Raw genomic sequence first — 11,805 nt, 5'->3', positions numbered from 1 at the left:
TAATTGACTAGGAGTTAAATACCAACGGCGCATCATTTTCATCGGGGGGGGGGGGGGCGGACGGACTAGCTTTCGATCCTAGGCACCATCAATGACTTGGAAGCAAGTCCTCAATTGAAATCAGCGGAGCTGGTCTGTATAGCATCAGGGAGCAAGTCAGAGAGTTACCAGGTATCTCCAGCAGAAGCAAAGTGCCTCTTGAAACCTGTTTTGGGTGTCCAGCTGAGAAGAATGCAAAGGCCTTCCTGAAATAACCTGATACGGAGCTGCAGATGGCAGGGGTGTTGGCACAGTCAGTTTGGTTCTGGCCGGACTTGTTGCTCGGAAACTGAAGCTTACAGAAGCATCCTGAGCTGGCAGACACAGAGCTTGTTAGATTCTGGAGGAAGGAAGGGAGCAGCTGGTTTGTTCCATCATGCTAGCATATACCCCTCCTGCTTTTGTTCGCCGTGAGCACACCCCTGCAGTTCTTTATCGATCTGCAGGTTTAGATAAAAGTCCTCCCCTTTTATCTGGGGAGAGCTGGAGCATAAAGAATGCTGATCGCCGAAGGATTGATGCTTTTGAATTATGGTGCTGGAAGAAACTCTTGAGAGTCCCATGGACTAACTAGAAGAACAAACCTATCCATTCTGAAGGAAATCAGCTCTGAGTGCTCACTGGAAGGACAGATCCTGAAGCTGAGGCTCCAATACTTTGGCTACCTCATGAGAAGAGAAGACTCCCTGGAAAAGACCCTGGTGTTGGGAAAGATTGAGGGCACAAGGAGAAGGGGACGACAGAGGACAAGGTGGTTGGATGGTGTTCTCGAAGCTACCAACATGAGTCTGACCAAACTGTGGGAGGCAGTGGAAGACAGGAGTGCCTGGCGTGCTCTGGTCCATGGGGTCACGAAGAGTCGGACACGACTAAATGACTAAACAACTACAACAACAAACTCCCCTCCATACCTGAAACATATATCATTATAGCCTGAGTCTTCTTTCCCTCCTAAGGAAACTCATCTTCGATTGAGTTTCCAAAGGGGTTGGTCAAAGGAAGGCTGTCTTGGAAGAAAGAGTCTAAGGTTTTGATGGTGGTCCTTTGTTATTCAATACAAACTCCCAACATCATTTGCACACATCGGCCCAGTTTACCTGAAGGAGCTTCTCCACCCCCATCATTCAGCCCAGACACTTGAGGTCCAGCTGCGAGGGCCTTCTGGCGGTTCCCTCACTGTGAGAAGTGAGGTTACAGGGAAACAGGCAGAGGGCCTTCTCGGTAGTGGCACCCTCCCTGTGGAACACCCTCCCATCAGATATCAAGCAAACAAGCAACTATCTGGCTTTCAGAAGACATTTATCCTTACATCAGCCCTGAAAGGCAAGGCAGTATCACATGGAAAACAAAGTCATAGCTGATCAGTGCTGACTCTTAAAGTGAAAAGTGAAAACGAGGTCAATTTCCAACCCAAAAAGTCTTGGAGCAGAGCTCTCCCTGTACCCTCTTTCTTTTTAAATGATGCTTAGAGATGTATAATTTAAGAAAGGGAAATGGAACAGGTAGATTGGAACCTGTTGCCCAGATGATTTAATGGGGAGAAATGTAAGTCCCATGCTTTAAACTTCAAACAAACAAACAAACAAACTGACAGGCTAATATCTATTAAATACATTACACCACATGTTTACAATTTATTATTTTATTGGTCATAAGTGGAACAGACTCCCGTGAGAGGTGGCAGACTCTCCTTCTTTGGAGGTTTTTAAGCTGAGGTTGGTTGTATGATCTAGCTAAAATTCCTGCATTGGGGTCCCTTCCAACTTTACAATTCTATGATTCTAGGTTCCCTGCAGCAGAAAAGCACTTTAGAAGAAGAAGAAGAAGTGTTTGAACAAACACTCTGTGAGGTGAGTGGGGCTGAGAGACTTCAAAGAAGTGTGACTAGCCCAAGGTCACCCAGCAGCTGCATGTGGCGGAGCGGAGACGCGAACCCGGTTCACCAGATTACGAGTCTGCCGCTCTTAACCACTACACCACACTGGCTCTTCTTTCTTCTTTCTTCTTTTTTTCTTTTTTGTTTAAAGTGAAACAAAAACCGATTGCCCACTACAGCAGGGATCCAGTTTGGCTTGGACTATTTTTTTTTTTTTTTATTGCATGCTCCCCCCTAAGTCATGGGCAGAGAAAGGGAAGAGTGCTCTGCAAGAATTTTTACTTTTCTGTACTGTACTACGAAGATCTCTGGTTCCCTCTTGTGACTAACTAAGGCAAAGCGAATATGCTTTGTCGATTTACAAAATACCAATAGCCATCCTCTGTGGCATTGAGAGGGGGAAATAGATACAAATAAATGTTGCGGTCTAGTGGCAGCAAAGATTCCAGAGTAAAGTCGATATAGGCTGCTTCATTAATGGCAGTACAGAACACAGTAGTGGCAGACAATGAAGGGGAGAGAGAGAGAGAGAGAGAGAGAGAGAGAGAGAGAGAGAGAGAGAGAGAGAGGGAGAGAGAGGGAGAGGGAGGGAGGGAGATTGTACCTCAGAGGCAGCTAAGAGAAAAGGAGACTTAGCGTGGAGGGCTGAAACAGAGGACTTTGAGTGCAGCAACTATGCAGTCCTAGGTGTGGAGATACCCTGAGGAAAGGGGGAAGTGGCTCTAGCATTTTGGAGGGTGATGAATGCTGTACGGTGAAGCATCATAGGAACCTCACGATGAGAAGAGCCTCAGATCTCCTTGACAGAGTAGCAAGTGACTCCCCAAGTCAACTCTACGGAACTGTGTAGACTCAGGTCTCTGGAGGAATCCTGTTTCGCTGCTGCATCTTTTCTGTGCAATGTTCAACACAGGTGCCAAAGGTAAACATAGACAGTCAGTACATATAGTGACATGGGACTCAGCTATACAGCCTCAAATAAAACGTTTGAAGTGTCTTGCAAAGTGCAATATGCAAATTGACGCTAGATGGCGACAGCGAGCTATGGCAAACTCAATGTATTTTTTGAAACCTTTTTTTTTAAAGCATTTTCACAGCGTTGCTTTTTTTAAATATGTGTGTAGATTCCACCATGGTGTCAATTTACCAAGTTCCTTGGGGAAATGTTGCCTTCTCCAGGCATAGCACACAAATACTTCTCTATCCCTCTGCCAGGGTGCTGTCAGCAGCTCCTGGCTAGTTGCCTGGGAAAGTATAAAGACAAGGAGAAGTTCCTTACAGTCCCTTTTTATTTCAAACTTTGCAGAGAGGGGCTATGGAACCCAGCCTCTTGGATAATGGCGTTGTCCCGAGTGAATCTCCACCCCCCCCCCATCTCTCCCACTTCCTCATTCATCACCTCCTCTACGTGTGATGCTAAGTGCCCTCTGTCTTTGAGCTCTTTGCTTTCCTACTTTCAAGTCTCGCCAGATTCTGGGAGATGGAGGGTCTGGAATGCTTTCTAGTGACAACACATCAGCCAGCTGCTCTGGCTCTCCCATGATTTCCCAACTTTCCCCCTCATCTGTCTCTGAGCTATGACCTCCTGTTGTAAATCTATACTCTTCCTCCTCCCTGGAAGTGTCAGGATGGCGAGGCGGTCTCCACCACTCCTCCTCCTCCTCTGCCCAGCCCCTGACATCACCCCCGTCTCCAGTGCCCTCCTCCTCTGCCCAGTCCCTGGCACCCTCGTGAGAATGCCAGGGTCTATTCTCCTTGCAGACCATGCCATTGCCAATGTTTCCTCCTGGCACAACAATGCCAAGGGTCGCAGCTGCGGCAGCTTTGAAAGCAAGTATGTTTTTTGGGCAACACATTCTAGCCAGGTGCAGAGGAACAAAGGGCCTGTGTTCAGACCATAAGAATGAAGGGAAACACCTGGTGCTTGGTCCACCTATTTTATTTGATGGAATATTAACACATGCTATGTATTAATGTCCATCATTTCACTTGAAGGGAGGAGTTTTGGGTTATATGGGGCTAAAAAAACAGGCTAAACACTGTTTCTATCCACGGGCTGTTAGGCTGCTGAATGGCAAAATAACATAGTGCAACTGACTTTTGGGGTTGGTGTGTTGTGCGACAAGCACACAAAGTGCAATGAGATTGAGTGTTTGTGGTGGGGGGGGAAGGAGGCCTGGTTAATTTCATTGTACACAGGTTGTACATTGACAATAAAGGTATTATTATTATTATTATTATTATTATTATTAGACTTAAACACTCACCCACACCCCAAATACTGCCTTATCTCTGGCAATTGTTTTTTTCTCCTTTTATTATGTCTTTATAACAATGCAAAATATCAGAGAGCTATATAAACAATACATTTATATGCACCTCCCAACCCTCCATTCTGCAAGCCTTAAGAGGCACAAAAGCTTCCGAAGACATCTTCAGTTGTGTGTGTGTGTGTGCACTTTGCGTACCTAGGAAAGCAATCAGTTTGCATGGATGTCGAAAGAGAAGGAGCCAGTGTCTCAACGCAGCTCATTCTGTGCAGGGATAAATGTGTTACTTCGTCAATAATAAATATATTCCTCCAACTGATGGAGCATTGATCCAAGAGTCCTCCCTAGATGAGATAATGTAATTGACACGAGCAAAACAGCGCCGCGTACAACTTTGCTTCCCTGTGCATCAGCAAAAAGAAAATTGCCCCTTCAGTGCTCGGGAAGAAAAATCAATGGTTGTTTATTTCCGCTGAAGTGGTCTTTCTGGGTTGGATGACACTGCGCCTGTCGGTGATCAAACTTTCAGCTGCTATCAGCTGAAATGTCATTATGGGACAGTATTTATGAATTATAGACGATTTGCCAAAAGAATCCTCAAAATTTAATTTACCACTAATCATATTAAAAGATTTTATCCTTCCCCCCCCCTTTTTTTCTTTTCAAGAGCTTCATTTCTTAGCCGTGGCATGTTGAATTTATTTGTGTTTTATAGGGGTATGTACAAATAAAGAAACATACAGAAACAATGACCCCGATATAAAGCTACTCGTGAAGAGGGTTATATTTCATGAGAATAAGGAAAGGGTTGCTTACAATTTATGCCCCTTCCTCAAAACCTGTTTACTGAGCCTTCATCCTGAGTTTTTCAGCAAGGAGGGCAGATGACACGGCACATTCCCCATTGCATTTTCCTGTCACTTTCCTAACTGCAAAAAGCCCAATCGTTTGGGGAAGTGGCTGTGTTGTGGAAACCCTCCAAATCAATCAACTTCATTTGTGCAACCTGAATTTGCTGGTATGTGATTGAATCCCATTCCTAAAAAGCAACAGTCTTGAAGTACCCTTAGTCCCCGCGGCCGCCACCCAGTATTGTCATTGACACTGTCAAAGTCATTATCACCAGAACGTCTAACAGAAGCTTATTTAAATTGGGTATCAGACCCTGAGTGTGAAGCAAACTCTAACCACTGAGCCTTTTCCCAAAGGGGTATTTAGGTAAAGGACATATTTAACACTAACAGGTGGGCAATTCACCTTGCACATCCATTGCACCGGCAGCTATCTATGTTCCTAATGGTCACATTATCCACTATCAGAATGCTTCCATCCCAGAGGTAAAGGTAAAGGACCCCTGGACAGTTGTCCAGTCAAAGGCGACTATGGGGTTGCAGCACTCATCTCGCTTTTAGGCCGAGGGAGCCGGCATTTGTCCACAGACAGCCTTCCGGGTCATGTGGGCCAGCATGACTAAACCGCTTCTGGCGCAACGGAACACCGTGATGGAAACCCAGAGTGCATGGAAACGCCATTTGCCTTCCCGCTGCAGTGGTACCTATTTATCTACTTGTGTTGGTATGCTTTCAAACTGCTAGGTTGGCAGGAGCTGGGACAGAGCCATGAGAGCTCACTCCGATGCATGGATTGAAACCGCCGACCTTCTGAACAGCAAGTCCAAGAGGCTCAGTGATTTAGACCACAGTGCCACCTGTGTCCCTGTTTCCATCCTGGAACAGCATCCACAGCACAAGAGGAAAGGTGTTTGTGTCCTCACCACCACCACCAACACAATTGGTTCCTCTTCCTCAGGGATGTCCTCATTCCCTGAGACCTTCATTCTCCATGACATTTTAGAGAAGCTGTCCCCCTAAAAGTGGGACACCACAATCACGTCTTCAAAAGCCTTGGATTGTCCACTAATGTTTCTTCCTTTCAGAGGAGGGAGAAAGGTTGTTTTCTGCTGCTCCAGAGAAGCGGACACGGACCAACGGATTCAAACTACAAGAAAGAAGATTCCACCTAAACATTAGGAAGAACTTCCTGACAGTAAGAGCTGTTGGACAGTGGAATTTGCTGCCAAGGAGTGTGGTGGAGTCTCCTTCTTTGGAGCTCTTTAAGCAGAGGCTTGACAGCCACCTGTCAGGAATGCTTTGATGGTGTTTCCTGCTTGGCAGGGGGTTGGACTTGATGGCCCTTGTGGTGTCTTCCAACTCTATGATTCTATGATTCTTTCAGCTTCTCCAGGTCAGTAGCTTTTGCCTCATAGGAGCAAACTTGTTCCATCAGAATGAGGAGCTCATTGCACAGAGCACATAATTATGACTTCTGTCCAGCAGGCAGGCAGTTGTGTAGGTCACATTCTGTACAATGCAATGTAATAATAACAATTAACAATAACAATAATAAATTTATACCCTGCCCATCTGGCTGGGTCTCCCCAGCCACTCTGGGCGTCTCCCAACAGAATATTAAAAACACGATAAAACACCAAACATTAAAAACTTCCCTAAACAGGGCTGCCTTCAGATGTCTTCTAAAAGTCAGACAGTTGCTTCTTTCCTTGACATCTGATGGGAGGGCGTTCCACAGGGCGGGCGCCGCTACCAAGAAGGCCCTCTGCTTGGTTCCCTGTAACCTCACTTCTCGCAGGTTGGGACCCATCAGAAGGCCCTCGGAGCTGGACCTCAGTGTCCGGGCAGAACGATGGGGATGGAGATGCTCCTTCAATGTATACCCCAGTTGGCTTCCTACCTGAATATATTTGTTTGTTGAGTTAATTGCTTTGGAGTTTGGTAACTTCTTAGGTCAAAGGAGAGGGAGAATAGTTTGCCCTGGTCTCATTGCCCTGTTGCCGAACTCACACAGCAGCCCAACCCACTGTGTTATGCTACATCTACGTGCAAAAGCTGGACGTGAGATGGGTCTAGCAGCATGGTTCTCCTCCTTCCTACACTTGCTAACTGTACACATGGAGAATATCCGAGTAGATCGATGCTTTCTTCACGTGCCACATGTTGGGTGGCACCTTAGCTGTCAAACCTTATCGCACGCATGATATGTTATTAGTTGAATACATCTCAGCAAACCTTCATTAGGTTTTAACCAACCCGACACTCTTCCTGCGTTTGTGCTTTGCTGAACACAAGCGGGAACAGAGTTTCCTGTGCGATGGCGATAACATCTGCTTGACTTTGTTGTTGGCTGCCCGAGAAAGTTGAAGACGGTGCCCCGCGATCTATGGAAAACTGCATAGCCTTATCAGATCCTTACCAGATATTGCTGGAGGAAATTGACTATGAGGGCTGGCCCTACTCAGGATTTAAAAAACAAAAAACAAAACTGTCAGTCAAAATGTCATTAGATAAGCACTTTTGTACACTTTCGCCTAGTCAATGCAGTCCAAAGTAGCATGCAGACCAAAGAAAGACAGCGTCTTGCATACACTTATACAGTATATATTCTTTGGTAATCAGCTGTATGACACTTTTTCTGGCACGGCACAGTGCCAAAATAAATTGATGTGGGCTATTGTATTTATCCTCTTCCAAAAACTTTTAAAAGCATTTTTAAATGCCAAACAATTATAATCAGTGGGACTTTCTTCCAGGTACACTGGAAGCTGCCTTTATATTGAGTCAGACCTCTGGTTCACGTAGCTCAGTATTGTCTAGTTGTTGTGGCTGATTGTGGCTCTCCAAGGTTCCAGATAAGGGATATTATAGCCGTTTATTCACATACGCATAGGATCAGACTGTTGATCTTTATTATTAAAAGCTGGCTGGATGGCTGCTAGACAGACCGACAGCCATCTGGTTTTTATTCAAGGTCAGGTCAGTACCGACCACAAGAAAACCAAATGCAAACACCAAATGGAACCAAACAGTAGTGCAGTTAGGAATATATATAGGGCTGTTCCTATTCTAAACCAACAGCATGTAAAATATTTTAAGTATCTGACTTATGGTGGCACTGTACTTTGCCTGTCCTACTGTAAGTAAATGTAGCAGTAGTGGGACACACGCGTTTTACATATGCTTCTGCAAAATTATTTGTGAGGTTTTCCATATTCTTGTCCTGGGGAGTACTTCTGATAAAAATAAGACAATGGAATGATAATTCTATTTTTGCTTTGATGGCTCCATGTACTTTGTGGACTTACATAGCATCTAATGACTGTCACTGTTTCCTTTGAGTCGCCTCATAAAACTGAAATTACTGGAAGCGAGGGTAATAACTGCAATGGAAATTAGAAGAGAAAGGGAAACAGGATACATTTTGAGTAGCCTCAAATATACAGCCAAGTCATTTCTTCATATATTTTTGCTTTGGCTGCCGTAAACTATGTGAAGCACCTATGTCTTCACTGCGATATACGAAAGGACAGAGCATGAGACTCAATCTCGGGGTCATGGGTTCAAGTCCCACATTGCATGAAAGATTCCTACATTGCAGATGATCCTTATGGTCCCTTCCAACTCTATAATTCTATGATTGATCACTCAGCGAGGGTGTTTGGATGGCTTAATTTGCAGACAGGTTGTTGAGATATTGCAAATGGGTCATTGACAATAGTTATAAAAACTTCTCCCAGCCTCCCCTTTCAGAAAGAGTAAATCCTAAATAAACGCTGCCCTAAATTTGCTTGCATGGGAAGCGGGACGCGGGTGAAGCTGTGATCTAAACCACCGAGCCTCTTGGGTTTGTTGACCGGAAGGCTGGAGGTTCAAATCCACAGTACAGGGTGAGCTCCCATGGCTCTGTCCCAGCTCCTGCCAACCTAGCAGTTTGAAAGCACACCAGTGCAAGTACCCTGTTTCTCCTAAAATAAGACATAGCCATAAAATAAGCCATAGCAGGATTTCTATGCATTTGTGAAATATAAGCCGTTCCCCAAAAATAAGCCATACCCCGAAAATAAGCCATAATGACGTGGTACCTCCCATTAAAACAGCCTGGAGAGGCGTGGCTATGCAGCGTACCGATGCGACATGGTTAAAATAAGACATCCCCTGAAAATAAGCCATACTGTGTTTTGTTGAGTGAAAAAAAATATAAGACGGTGTCTTATTTTAGGAGAAACACGGTAGATAAATAGGTACAGCTGTGGCAGGAAGGTAAACCAAGTTTCTGTGTGCTCTGCTTTCCATCATGGTGTTCCGTTGTGTCAGAAGCGGTTTAGTCATGCTGGCCACATGACCCGGAAAGCTGTCTATGTGGACAAACACTGGCTTCCTCAGCCTGAAAAGTGAGATGAGTGCCGCAACCCCAGTCGCCTTTGACTGGACTTAACCGTCCAGGGGTCCTTTACCTTTTTTTGCATGTGAAGCATTAATCCCACAGTAATCACCTGCCTGAAAGCACCTTGAGACTCAAAGAAGATTCCACTGTATCCAACAGCAGTGTTTTAAACCCCTCCCTGAAAGAATTTCCACTGCACATTCAATCATCATGCAGTGGCACACTGTTAAGACCCTCACACAAGTGGCACACTGTTAAGATCAACTCACACAAGTGGGTATTGTGTTTCCCCTCCCTCATTTCCTTATCTAAAGCAAACACTTTCTCGCATGTGCAAAAGGACTGCCTTCGCTTCCCCCCGATTTGTTCGTTTTCTGCACGCAGGGATGTGTATTTTAGCAGGCAACCCACAACTTGAAGTTGGAAGCGATACACTCCCAGCAAAGCTATGGCACGTGATATTTCTGGCTATAGAGTAAACTGGCTGTCATGTGCAAGGGCTGGTTTGACATTGCTCATGGTAGAAAACATGACACCGATACTAGAAGCTAGCAGCAGTACAGTCTATAAGCAAAGCTTTTCAAGCTGTGTGTTGCGACACATTAGTGTGTCGGCTTCAGTGTGTGTACCCTCTTTCTTTTTAAATGATGCTCAGAGATGTATAATTTAAGAAAGAGAAATGGAACAGGTAGATTGGAACCTGTTGCCCAGATGATTTAATGGGGAGAAATGCAAGTCCTGAATATAACTACATGCTTTAAACTTAAAATGTGTGCGCAAACGCTCCCTGTGCTCTTCCCAGGGCTGGAAAGAGATTAGTTTAACCTCTGGTTTGCTAGCAAAACTGAATTACTGTGTCATGAAATGCCTAAAAAAGTGTGTCACACCAACATGAAGTTTGGAAAGCCCTGGTCTACAGCAATGCAGCTAGCTAGGGAAGTCAAACGGCAATACAAATTATTCTTGTAAACTGAAATATGTAACTGATCCTATTTGTCTAATTTTCTCTCTATTTAGATCATGAATCCCCTGATCCAAAGAGTTGCCTCTAAATTAAGTCCTATTCAGACTAGCAGCCATATCTGTAATCTTTTGTTCTAACAGTTTGATTCTAAGAGACCATTTGCGGTAATGAGGTCCTGTTTCAGCTATATGAAGTGGTTCAACGTCTCAGCCACGATCCCTGCCGTCTCAAGCATCAATACGATAGGCTGCACTGCAGGCCTGGTCTCTTTGTATGTCACTTTGCATGTCTCGGGTTCTGCATCCCCAGAGGACCCTGTTTTACTACAAAATAGGATTTTGAATCCCAGCCTTTGTGGGAGAGGTGTTTTCTGGAATGTAACTTGTACCCCAGCTTCAGCATCAACATTTTCCATGGGCTGTTTGCTGTTGAACTGGTTGGCCTTCTGGCAGCTGCTAATAAATAGAACTCTGAAGCTAAGCTACTATCTTCAGGTGACATCACTAAAACCACAAACTAATGTATCCCCTTATACCAGGGGAGTTCCCCAGTAGGTAGATCCCCCTACCTTGCCTGTAGGTGGCCTCATATTGTGCCTTACTGAGAGGCATGGAACCAACAAATTACCTACATGCAGTGCAAATACTAGATGCCTAAATTCCCAGTGCCAGTTGTATATCTGCACCCACCTTGTACAAGCAATTCCCAAATCTGAAAGGAAAACTTATTTTGTGTGCATATCTCCTTTGCAACATCAGAGGTATGACACTAATTGGGTTAGGGGGATCCCATTTAAACTGGCCTTAAGCAGCGTCTGAAGCTCATGATACAGGAACTACGCTAAGGTTAAGTAGCTCTGAGTCTGGTCAGTACCTGGAAGGGAAAAAACCATTTCGGGATCCCATTTTTATTGCATTTAGCTCCCTGGAGGAAAAGCAGGACAGAAATGTAATAAATAAATACTGCAGTTTGTTTTTATTTTATTTAATAAACCACTGCTATTCATTTTTGATAAAGAGGTTTCCAATGCATTTCTATAAACAGTCTTGCTTTATAAAACTCAACACTGAACTATATTCTTCCCTGGGCACTATGTCTACTACAAAACTGCAAAATGTTGTCATTCATAACAAAGTTTTTATTACAAGTAAACAGTGCATTGCTGGAAATAATCCTTTATTAGATTGTAAGCCATCTCACACTTAAGATAAACTATTGTTTCTTTTCACTGTTCAACAAAGAGGCACTTATACGGGGGTCTTAGTTATCTGTTGATTAAAATATTGCTTAAAGGCTAGATGATGGTTGATCAAGAAGGGGTGACAGAAGATCTACAGGTACGTAGTCCATGACTTGCTCATACTAAGGGTCAAACTATTCCTACTTTGTGTAGAAAACTAGCCACTGCTCAACATCCT

Source organism: Lacerta agilis, chromosome 1 (genome assembly GCF_009819535.1).
Source record: "Lacerta agilis isolate rLacAgi1 chromosome 1, rLacAgi1.pri, whole genome shotgun sequence".
NCBI lineage: Eukaryota > Metazoa > Chordata > Lepidosauria > Squamata > Lacertidae > Lacerta > Lacerta agilis.
Note: the sequence above shows the minus strand (reverse complement) of the source record.